The sequence below is a fragment of the Pelobates fuscus genome, chromosome 1 (assembly GCF_036172605.1).
Source record: "Pelobates fuscus isolate aPelFus1 chromosome 1, aPelFus1.pri, whole genome shotgun sequence".
NCBI classification, from domain to species: domain Eukaryota; kingdom Metazoa; phylum Chordata; class Amphibia; order Anura; family Pelobatidae; genus Pelobates; species Pelobates fuscus.
The window spans coordinates 15,070,745-15,084,022 of record NC_086317.1 but is presented as its reverse complement, the minus strand read 5'-3'; the positions used below and the strand labels follow the sequence as shown (position 1 = coordinate 15,084,022).

The window sequence follows — 13,278 nt, the reverse complement described above, 5'->3', positions numbered from 1 at the left end:
CAATGGAATGTGAAAGCAATGGCAAACAAACCCTTATCTGTTTACTGAATCTAGAAAAGTCAGTTCCCAGGAAAGGCCAATGTGTGAGCCCTTGGCTGAGTCATCACTAGATTTGTCATAACGTAAATTAAGGTGACCCCCCACCCCCTCCAGTGATTCCTGCAATAAGCCACCATTAAACCTGGATTATGGAACACGCTACCCTTAGACATCGTTCACACTATTGCAGGGGGTCTAAGAGTTAGTCGGAATGAATCCATGTAGAATGTGGCGACTTGTAAAACGTCAATGTGCAATTACAAACGTTTAATTCTGCCGTATTCAAAGTAAAACTTTGCTTGACATTCCTTGTGACCAGTTAATGGCCATAGCCGTTGTATATCAAGCCCATCCCCTTGTCATGACACAGTAATAGTTCCTGCACTGCCAGGAATGGCAAACGTTTACAAATGGCGTTGCATTGCGGGATATTGTATCTTTGGGGGGAGATGGGGGTCTGTGAGTTTAACTGGATATGTTACATGTGTCATAGCACATTAAAACTTGGTGTTTATTTAAACTCCCGGCGAGGAGCGCTGTATCCTTGCTCTGTTACCCCCTGCAGCCCAACGCACCTGTTAATGGAAACTTGGATTGCTGGGGGTCAACACATCTGGAGGAAAAATGACTGAGAATCCTGTATCCGCACTTCTAGTTATGTCCAGATTAAGAGACACAGACCGTATTCACATTAAAACAGCATTATTGGAAAGGCAGTCAGTCTCTGGAATACTGCAAGGGAAATACAAGATAATTAACTTGTTTGTGTACCAGATTCTCACTTGGGATCTTGGGATGGCTATGTTTTATTGTAAATGTTTTTTTAATCTATCACACTATATGTAACGTGTCCCTGGTGTTTGTTTGTATGTATTGATTGTTAATGCATAGACAGTTGCATTCATTATGATATTAGTAAAGGCTGCAGGGAACTTGGAGAATCAATAATGAAGTTTAAATCAGTAATGTGAGATTTTTTGTTTGTCGCCCTGGAAATATGCCCATTCACCCGAATGGCCTGAGAATCTGCCCATTCACCCGAATGGCCTGAGAATCTGCCCATTCACCCGAATGGCCTGAGAATCTGCCCATTCACCCGAATGCCCTGAGAATCTGCCCATTCACCCGAATACCCTGAGAATCTGCCCATTCACCTGAATACCCTGAGAAACTGACCATTCACCCGAATACCCTGAGAAACTGCCCATTCACCCAAATGGCCTGAGAATCTGCCCATTCACCCGAATGCCCTGATAATCTGCCCATTTACCCAAATACCCTGAGAATCTGCCCATTCACCCGAATGGCCTGAGCATCTGCCCATTCACCCGAATGCTCTGAGAATCTGCCCATTAACCCGAATACCCTGAGAATCTGCCCATTCACCCGAATACCCTGAGAAATTGCCCATTCACCCGAATACCCTGAGAAACTGTCCATTCACCCGAATGGCCTGAGAATCTGCCCATTCACCCGAATGCCCTGATAATCTGCCCATTTACCCAAATACCCTGAGAATCTGCCCATTCACCCGAATACCCTGAGAATCTGCCCATTCACCCGAATACCCTGAGAATCTGCCCATCCACCTTAACTCCCTGAGAATCTGTCCATTCACAAAACTCCCTGAGAATCTGCCCTTTAACCTTAACTCTCTGATAATCTGCCCTTTCACCTTAACTCTCTGATAATCTGCCCTTTCACCTTAACTCTCTGATAATCTGCCCATTCACTTTAACTCTCTGGTAATCTGCCCCTTTACTTTAACTCTCTGGTAATCTGCCCATTGACCTTAATTCTCTGATAATCTGCCCATTCACAAACTCTATGATAAACTACCAATCCACCCAGATAACCTGTCCTTAAATCCTGAGACTTCATAATCTGCCCATCCACCCATTTAACCTGTCCATTAATCCTGAAACTGGCAATCTGCCCATCCAACCAGAGACCCTGTCCATTAATCCTGAGACTGGTAATCTGCCTATCTACCCAGAGAACCTGTTCATTAATTCTAAAACTCAGGTAATCTGCCCACTGTTCTAGAGCACCTGTCCAATCATCCTGACACTGATAATCTGTCTATTCACCCATTGAACCTGTCCATTAATCCTGAGACTGATAATCTGTCTATTCACCCATTGAACCTGTCCATTAATCCTGAGACTGATAATCTTCCTATCTACCCAGATAACTTGTTCATTAATTCTAAAACTCAGGTAATCTGCCCACTGTTCTAGAGCACCTGTCCAATCATCCTGAGACCAAGAAAGGAAGTAGTTTGGTTGAGCAAACAGCACCGTGTTCAAAGTTTGGGGTTATGCGGTTCATTAACGGTTTAACCCTCCATGTTAGGACAGTGCTTGGGTTCTCCTCGAACCATAACAACCTAATTGCAAGGAAGCTGTTAAAATGCCCAGGGCTCCCTTTTAATCCTGAGACTCTGGTAATCTGCCCATTCACCATAAGAATTGACACCAGAAACATTTTGGAGCAAGCCATGTTTGTTCCCATGGACGGGGGTTCTCCATCAAATTACTTTATGTCTGTTAATGAGCTTTTTTTATTGAGTTAAATTAAAAATGTGTCATACTGTTTTTATAAAAGAAAATGGGTCATTTGTATGTCATCCACATCCCCAAAGGATTTTTATTGTCACGGAGCAAATATCATTACATAGTGAGCCCAAGGGCAAACACAGCATTTCTCAGCTTGTGCTTCTACGTATAACCTTATCTAAACATCTACATCTAACATGAGCTTTCCTTGATGGTGTATCAATGTGACCCAGTCTCTGTACAAAGACGGGTGAGAATTCCTTGGTCTAATGGCACCAGGAATTTCTAATGGAAGTGGTAGCTTAACGGTCAGATTGTTCTGATACACAACATGGTGGTTTACTGGCAGCTGTGGTCGCTCTGTGAGAAGGCTGGAGACTGACATGTAGGAGGGACAACACTAGATTGTTTGCTGCACTCAGCAGTCTGTGATGTTCAGCATCCGGACCTGTTCACAGAGCAACGTATTGTTTTCAAAAATGTTTAATATCAAGCATAGCAAGACACAAGAAAAGAACAGAGAATATAGCATGTCTTGTAGGAAGCAACCCATACTAGTTCTTTCTGCCTGTCTAATAGAGACAGATGACAACAGGACCCTTGCCACAAATGTTCTTATCTAACAGAGAGCCCTGGATGCATGGTGGACCCATTATTCCAAATAATTCAGCCACCATTGGTAAAAGTAAATTCATGAAGGCTCTAAAACAGCCATGGGTTACGGATTTAAAGGACAACTTAATCTCAATGAAGGGGTGTGGGTGCAGTGTTCCTGTATGTTAAACCCTACAAAACATTGCAGTTTAGCACAAAGAGCAATGTTTACCTTGGCTGTCATATTGACAAAGACTACAGGGGGAGGGACATTCGGCACTCCAGATTTTGTGGACTGCATCTACCATATTGCTCAGCCATAGTGGGAGATGTAGTCCAAAACATCTAGAGTGCGGAAGGTGGCCTACCCTGGACTAGAAGCTCATCCACTGCATCGACTGCAAGATTAAAACTCGTCATGTGACATTGCAGCTCATAGGAAATAGGAATTGGATTCAGTGCTTTCTTATGAGAAGCAATGGATGTGCATGCGCATCGGATCCTCGATGCTTCTCCATGGGGAGCATTGTGTTAGACCAGTGATGGAGGAGGAACACCTCTTGTTGACATTGCAGGAGGTGGAGAGGCCAGCAACGCCGAGGTAGTTGAGGGAATTTCACCACTGGAAAAGGGTGAGTAAAAATATTATTTCCTAAATACATTTTTATGATGGGGGGTTGTATCGATGGTTCTATAGCTTTCATTTAACATCCTTTTCAAAGCATTGATGGCATTGTACATAATCAATCCTTTAAATATCTATAACATTGCAGTTTATCACAGACTGTGTTCTTGGTGTAATATTGTTGGATACGCTTTTATAAGTGATTTAATATCTTTGGATATACTTTTAATATGATTTAATATTTAGAAAAATATTTTGATATTTTCATACATGATACATTTTGGATATTTAAAAAAATACTTTTACATTTTTAGCCAAATATATTGAATCATTTTAAAAGCTTAACCAAAAATGCTAAATCAAGAAATCAAGACCTATATTGGGGATAACCTGCTGTCTTCTCATAATCTTAATAGAATCTTGACGTCACTTACTGTAAAGGACAAATAATATCAGTTTAGCACATTTAATCTGACTCCCATTCTTTTTCTTTCAGTTTTCCTTTTTCTTATGCCCCTTGTATCTTGATGATTATACTCCCCTTTTTACCAATTGCGAGCATTTATATTTGTCTTTTCTTCTTTGTACCGGATCTTAACACCCGGGTGCCTCCGCTTTGTTCTCCTCTGTCCATGATGTCTGCTGTTTACCTTCCTTGACTGAAGGAATGTGGTTAATTATCTTAGCAACTGAAATCTACTTTGTGTAAACTCTGCCCATTGCCTAGATTTGCCAAAGACCTCACTCCTCATAAGAAAAAGTAATGTTTCTTATGTTTAACTAAAAATCCAAGGTGAATTTCAAAAGAGTAAAACCAAGGAGAAATAGACAAAAAAGGATTGATTTCAAAACAAAAGCGCCTTTAAAAACCCTTACGGACACATGACGGAAATATTCCGTCATGATACCCTTTTATTCCAGAAGTTGTGTCCTTAATGGGTTAAAGATTATATTGCGATGATGCCATAGAAGGGAATTTGAAAACAAAGATTGGAAGGAGTTTCTATATGGGCACAAGTTGTGCAGCCTATGATGTGGTGCTGTGTATAACTTGCCCAATACGGTCACATTGATGGCTGGTAAGTTGTCAACGCATGAAGAGTTCACTTTAAAAATCAGGGGATAAAAGTATATTTTAGGAATTCCTTGGAATGGTGTGTTCAAAAATGCACAGGATGTTATGGTACAGCTTATCCCACGAGAGGGTTACTGTCGCCATGGGTTTTCATTTTTTCCCATCTTGCCTGCCAATTACTTGTATACCTAAGGCCTCTCTTCTGGAAGCCATGACCTTTTCCGATGCGGAGCAGGAAGTGTAAGATTTGTTTAGGCTTCAGCAAGGCGTTTGGCCAAAACTGAGCTCTCTTAAACCGCAATGCATTGTGATAAATGTAGAGAGAAACAACAATTGGAGTGCTTATTGCTAGCATGAATTATTGACTTGAATGTTTATTTCTATCAATAATTAAAAACACTCTCTCGGCTCATTATTGTGATAATCTATTTTGCAGCTACATTGACTTTGGTGAAATTATTCTGTAATTGTAAATACCTTTTGTTGGAGCGAACCTGTGATTAGTTGAAAACAGTGATAAACCATGGGATTCTTGTAGAAGGAATGCCTACTGGATGCATGTTGACTGTATATGGGTAAAGGATAAGTTTTTGTTCTGTGTTATATATGTATGGAAGGAATGAGTTCTCTTATAGAATCTATATTTTTCAAGACTCCTTCTGTTTTACACACTCTTTGAGTTTTACCCATTTTGTCATCTCTTCGTTTTATTCATTGCATTGGTTCCCCCCTTTTTTTATCTCACCTGTGTATTCCTCGTCTTAAGTTGCCCTTCATATCTTTCCTGTTTATTTCTTATATTGGCTGCTCTTGATTATCTCACCAGTTTTGCCTTGTTGGTTCCCCAATATATTAAATGTATTTGTTGTGTTGATTATTTTTTACGGTCTGAGAGGAGTAAGAGGGGTTGTTATTACTACATGTGGCCAGGGACTACCCGGACCATATCTCTCGGGGGGGAATTCTAGATGTCAGTCCTTGCTATTTTGAAATATGCCATATTAATTGGACTAGACAAATTGCAGACCTTTTGCCCGCCATTTTGTTTAGAACTCTCCCATTGCATGGTGCCAGGATCAGTACCATCACTCAGTCCCTTCCTGTTATACAATGCAGATATACAATGAGGCATACAATCCCGAGTGATTGTAGTTGTTTATGTTGAGAGGAAGATGTCAATAACTCCCTTTTACATTGACGGCAGTCACATGAGTAGGGAAGGAAAAGCATGCACTGGGACGCAGGTAGAGGACCACCCATGTACCAAAATGCCCATCATATCTGGTGAACATGTTTCAGAGTAACTTGTCTTTCCCGTCAGTGACTGTAGCAGGTAGTAACAAAAGAGCAAGACTATGCTGAGCGTCGCATGAAAGGGAAACGGCACTTAAGTCTGCACAGATGTCACCTGCGGGAACGTCTCCGAAGCACACGTTGTCTTCTCCTTCTTGACATACACTTCTTCAAATGCAGTTGTCAAACCAATGAACAAAGCAAGTTGTTTCCTGCGGCAGCATTAAGTCTCACTCAGACATTTGTTTTATGTATCTTTTCTTAATGTATTTAATGTGACATAAACGACAAAATGCAATCACACGTACAGGAACGTTGAAGAGTAAATTGACTTGGCTGATCTAAAGAGATGGTTTGTCCTACCACGTTCCAACGTCCTCCATCCTAATAATAAATGTCTAAAAGATAAGAGGAAGGATTAAACAGGCTTTGTTCTACTACTAAAAAGAAGCAGGACAAAAACGGCCTAGCTTGTGGTCCTGGTGTTGCTGACGTGTGAGGATAGCAGTACTGGTGGCAGGCGTCCTCTGTGCCCAGCAACAAATGAGGTCTCTGTAGAGTAGACTTCATTGTTGATGTTTCTTTTAGCAGGGTTTTAGAAAGGTCATTCTGTCAGGGTTCCAGAATAGCGGAAAATATGTCCATCGTGTTCTCGTATACAGAGACAAATGGTCATCACAGGTTCTTCTTATACAGAGGTAACGTACATAGTGAAGAACCCTCTTTTAGAGATGATAAAGCATATATCACAGAATGATATGATACAGAAATAAATGAATAATAATGTATGTATAAGGCAGTGATGTAAATGAATGAATAATAATGTATGTATGGGGCAGTTATGTAAATGAATGAATAATAATGTATGTATAAGGCAGTTATGTAAATGAATGAATATTAATGTAATATGGGGCAGTTATGTAAATGAATGAATAATAATCTATGTTTGGAGCTGCTTTGTATGTCCCAGTCAGCAGTAAAGCTGCACTGAGTTGAAGAAGCAGTAGTTTGAAGGAAGAGTGAGGCGTTCAAGCTGGGTTTATCAGTGTTGTTCATTCATAAATCTTATCTCTGAGTCAGTGAGTAAAACATTCAGCGCCATCCGTCCGTCCATCCTCACACTCAGCCAGCTTCCTGTTCCTCAATCCCAGAGTGTTCTCTGTAACTGCTCTCCATCTGTCCACTCTCACACTCAGCAAGCTTCCTGTGCCTCAATCCCAGAGTGTTCTCTGTAACCACTCTCCATCTGTCTACTCTCACACTTAGCCAGCTTCCTGTGCCTCAATCCCAGAGTGTTCTCTGTAACTGCTCTCTATCTGTCGATCTTCCCACTGAGCCAGCTTCCTGTGCCTCAATCCCAGAGTGTTCTCTGTAACCGCTCTCCATCTGTCCACTCTCACACTCAGCCAGCTTCCTGTGCCTCAATCCCAGAGTGTTCTCTGTAACCACTCTCCATCTGTCTACTCTCACACTTAGCCAGCTTCCTGTGCCTCAATCCCAGAGTGTTCTCTGTAACTGCTCTCTATCTGTCGATCTTCCCACTGAGCCAGCTTCCTGTGCCTCAATCCCAGAGTGTTCTCTGTAACCGCTCTCCATCTGTCGATCTTCAAACTCAGCCAGGTTCCCGTGCCTCAATCCCAGAGTGTTCTCTGTAACTACTCTCCATCTGTCTACTCTCACACTCAGCAAGCTTCCTGTGCCCCAATCCCAGAGTGTTCTCTGTAACCACTCTCCATCTGTCTACTCTCACACTCAGCCATCTTCCTGTACCTCAATCCCAGAGTGTTCTCTGTAACCGCTCTCCATCTGTCCACTCTCACACTCAGCCAGCTTCCTGTGCCTCAATCCCAGAGTGTTCTCTGTAACTGCTCTCCATCTGTCCACTCTCACATTCAGCCAGCTTCCTGTGCCCTAATCCCAGAGTGTTCTCTGTAACCGCTCTCCACCTGTCTACTCTCAAAGTCAGCCAGCTTCCTGTGCCTCAATCTCAGAGTGTTCTCTGTAACCACTCTCCATCTGTCGATCTTCCCACTGAGCCAGCTTCCTGTTCCTCAATCCCAGAATGTTCTCTGTAACCACTCTCCATCTGTCGAGCTTCACACTCCACAAGCTTCATGTGCCTCAATCCCAGAGTGTTCTCTGTAACAGCTCTCTATCTATCCACTCTCACACTCAGCCAGCTTCCTGTGCCTCAATCCCAGAGTGTTCCCAATGCAAACTTTCTCATGCCATCCATCATTACGTTCACCTGTCTTCTTCTGGCCCAAACCCTATTTTTTCATTTGTAACATCCATCCTCACACTCATATTATTTCTCCCTGACTCAGACATTGACTTGGTAGAGTTTACTCGTATGAGTTATATTCATACCTATGTAATCTAAAAATCAGACCTCCATCCATCCATCCCCAACCTTGGTTTTCCTTTCCTATAAAACCATCTCACCAACGTTACCCTCCATTTATGATATATTGTTCCATCAACCCTAATAACTACCGTCACAATCAATGCACGTTACAGTCTTCCTCTTCACCCAATATTAATTTAATATAATTTGTAATTAGGAGGTAAAATAATAAAATTCACAATGAATTAATATCTCTCCACTGCTTAATAATTACCATAACATTACATTATTATTAATAATGATGGCCAGATTTCAGACAGACACCCGGTGTGAGTGACACAATGCTGGCTTGTGTTTCTATTGGCTTTGTTTCACTTTGAATTATGCAGACAAAATGAATAATAACTGTGAGATATTAGACAGCCATTACGGTGCACTCATTAACAATAATAACTCGATACTTCAATCATTAGGGTCTAAACAATATTCTATAAAAGTTTGAAAAGTCTAACATCATGTAAAGGAAAGGTATCAATCAACTTTTTTTTATGCACAGATTTGTGGGTTTTCTTTCATACATTTTACATTTCATTTGTTGCTGTAGGTAGGTCAATGGTGGGGTTCGTCCCTAAGAGAACATGTTGCCATTCTGGCTAGCCAAGTACTGTGTGCATTGCAACTTTTAAATTCGGCTTCCATAATGTCTGTATCATAGGGAAGTAGGGAACTACCACCAAAAATGTGACCATGTACCAGACACTGTCGGTTTGGTGTTAAAGCTGATATAACCAACACATCAAAAGTTTTTATAACTGGTGGATAGAGAGCCATAACGTACATTTTCAGTCATTTGTAGTTTTTGGGGTCTTATATTGCTCTGTGTATGAGCTATATTCATTCATAAGACAGACAGACTGACCGTCCTCATTCTGTGTGTGAATCTGGAAATCCTATATACTGTGATATCCTGGACCTAACTCTTCCGAAAAACACAATTGGTGGGTAGAAGACTTGGGAAGGGGAAATTAATGTATGACTGGTAAAACATTAAAACCACTGACAGGTGAAGTGAATAACATTGATTGTATCGTTACAACGCACCTTTCAAGGGGTGGGATATATTAAGCAGCAAGTGAAAAGTCAATTCTTGAATCATGTCATGTGAATTCATGTGACAGCAAATAGATCTGAGTGACTTTGACAAGGGCCAAATAGTGATGGCTAGACTACTGGGTCAGAGCATCTCCAAAACTGCAAGTATTGTGAGGTGTTTCCAGTATGCAGGGTTTAGTACCTACCAAAATTTGTGCAAGGAAGTACAACCAGTTAACTGACCTAAGCAGGGGCGTACCTAGAGCATTTGGCACCCTGGGCGGGTCCTATTTTTGGCACCCCCCCAACTTTAAATATAAAAACAACCAATTTTTTTTTAATGTATTTAGCAGCAGTGTTTGTGTGTTTGTGTGTTTGAATGTATGCATGTTTTTGTATGGAGTATATGTGAGTGAATGTAGCGGTGTGTTTGTATGTAGTGTTGGCGTTTGATTGCAAGCATGCATTTGTGTGTTGTGTGGTATTTGAATGCAGTGGTATGGTTATATATAATGGTGGGGTTTGTATGTAGTGTTGACGTTGAAATGCATGAGTGTATTTGTGTGTAGTGTTGGCGAGATTTTTAGATGTCTGCACATATACATATACACAGACATACACACATGCAGATACATAAACATATTTAAGGACACCAAATAAGGTGCTATCTGCTAAACAGCACCCTCATTTGGCATCTTTAAATATGGAAATCTCACATGCGGGCAGCAATTCAGGGATTGATCAACTAAACAGCTAAAGGATTAAAAAAAACGCCCTTTTCTTATTTTCAGTTGTTTAGTAGATAAATCCCTTATTTGTTATCCTTATGTGGGATTGCAATATTTAAGGGCAGGAAATAAGGGAACTATCTACTAAACACATACGCAGATATACACACAATCACACACATAATCACAGATATACACAAACACAATCACTAACCCACACACATACAATCACAGACACACAATCACATACACACACAAACATTACATACATACACACATTTAATAATTAAGAGGTCCACCCAGCCTCCCTACCTTGCTCTAGAAGGGCTGGAGTGGATCCTCAGTCCCTGGTGGTCAGTGGTTGCTGCTGGGATCTCTGTGCTCTTTCTGCACAGGTCCATCGCACGCCCTGTAATGACGCCGAGGCCGCGATGACATCATATCCTGGCTTCCGGCTCACTGCAGGGCAAAGGCCGTCAGACACAGTCAGATGCACATAGTCACTCACATACAGTTACAGGCAGACAGTCAAACACGCAGGCAATCACACAGGCAGACAGTCACACATACACACACAGATTCACAGACAGTCACACACACAATCACAGGCAGACAGTCACACAATCACAGGCAGACAGTCACACAATCACAGTCACAGACAGTCACTCCCACACACACCCACAATCACAGGCAGACAGTCACACACAGAGTCTCACAGACAATCACAGGCAGTCACACACACAGTCACAGACAGTCACACATACACACAACACAATCACAGTCACACACACACACAATCAGAGGCAGACAGTCACACACACACACACACACACACACACACACAATCAGTCAGACAGTCACAAACACACACACACACAGTCAGAGACAGTCACTCACACACACACCCACAATCACAGGCAGACAGTCACACACACAGACACACACACAGGCAGGCAGTCTCACACACACACAATCACACACACAGTCACACAGACAATCACAGGCAGACAATCACACACCCAGAGTCACACAGACAATCACAGGCAGACAATCACACACACAGTCACACAGACAATCACAGGCAGGCAGTCACACACACACGCAGACAATCACACACACAGAGTCACACAGACAATCACAGGCAGACAATCACACACACAGTCACACAGACAATCACAGGCAGGCAGTCACACACACAGGCAGACAATCACACACACATAGTCACACAGACAATCACAGGCAGACAATCACAAACACAGTCACACAGACAATCACAGGCAGAGTATCACACACACAGAGTCACACAGACAATCACAGGCAGACAATCACACACAGTCACACAGACAATCACAGGCAGAGTGTCACACAGAAAATCACAGGCAGACAATCACACACACAGAGTCAGGCAGACAATCACAGGCAGACAATCACACACAGTCACACAGACAATCACAGGCAGAGTATCACACACACAGTCACACAGACAATCACAGGCAGACAATCACACACAGTCACACAGACAATCACAGGCAGAGTATCACACACACAGAGTCACACAGACAATCACAGGCAGACAATCACACACACAGAGTCAGGCAGACAATCACAGGCAGACAATCACACACACAGAGTCACACAGACAATCACAGGCAGAGTATCACACACACACAGACAATCACAGGCAGACAATCACAGGCCGTCACACACACAGTCAAAGACAGTCACAATCACAGTTACACACAGCACACACTCTCTCAATTACAGTAAGCTTGGGCTGGAGGAGGAATGAATCCAGTCCCTCCTGTGCTGTAGTTGGGGAAGCAGGGACTCCTTCCTGCTTCCCCTCTCTCTGTGTGCAGCAGTATGAGACTGCATTTAGCCCCTCCCCCACATCCGGCATGACTCCGCCCCCACTGCCGACCTGGCTCCGCCCCCAAATCTCCGTGCAGGTTTCCTGCTCCTGCTCCCAGCCCCTGCGTGTGAGCTGTGTCGGCTGCCCGGCGCCCCTGCTGCTATGGCAACCGGTGCAGCCACACAGCTCACTGAACTACAAGCCTGGCCAGCCCTGGTGGCACCCCCCTGCATGATTGCACCCGGGGTGGACCCCCCCCACCCCCCCTTAGTACACCACTGGACCTAAGGATCATGGGTGCCCAAGACTCATTGATGCACGTGGGTACCGAAGACTAGCCCATCACACAGAGGAGCTACTGTAGCTCAAATTGCTGAAAAAACATAATGCTGGCCATGATAGAAATGTGTCAGAACACACATTGTATCGCAGTTTACTGAATTCCCTTTAATGTCCACTATTTACCTCCAAAAGCACCTTCAATGGGGACATGAGTGTCAGAACTGGACCACGGAGCATTGGTAGAAGGTTGCCTGGTCTGATGAATCCTGTTTTATTTTAGATCCGGTGGATGGTCAGATGCCTCGTCCAGCTGGGGAAGACATAGCAGCAGGATGCACTATGGGTAGAATGCAGTGGAGGCAGTGTTATGCTGTGTATAATGACCTGCTGGGATACCCTGGATGGATCTTAGTTTGACACGTAACACCTTCCTAGATAGTGTTACAGTCCATGTACACTCCTTCAAGGCAATGGTGTTCTGTAATGGCAGTAGCCTCTTTCAACAGGATAATGCACTCTGCCAAATTGCAAAAATTGTTCAGGAATTGTTTGAGGAACATGAGAAAGAGTTCAAGGCACTGCCTTGGCCGCCAAATACTCCAGATCGCAAGAGTACAGCATTTAGGTCTGTGGAGGATTCGCGTCTCCACCTTAATCAAGCGGCAAGCAGAGGAGAAAAACTGAAATAAAATAGTCCCTACTTTGTCTCAGTATATATTTTGACTGGGTTGGAATTTCAATGGCATTCCAACATAATCAATCTGAGTTTTCATGACGATTCTATCTTTAGCAA

At 42.8% G+C, this 13,278-nt stretch overlaps 1 protein-coding gene across 1 annotated transcript in view; it reads left to right on the top strand.

The window, feature by feature from the left end:
* ZBTB20 (zinc finger and BTB domain containing 20) overlaps positions 1-13,278 on the top strand; it is a 778,251-nt gene that overhangs the window by 465,983 nt on the left and 298,990 nt on the right. The gene's annotated exons all lie outside the window — the stretch shown is intronic.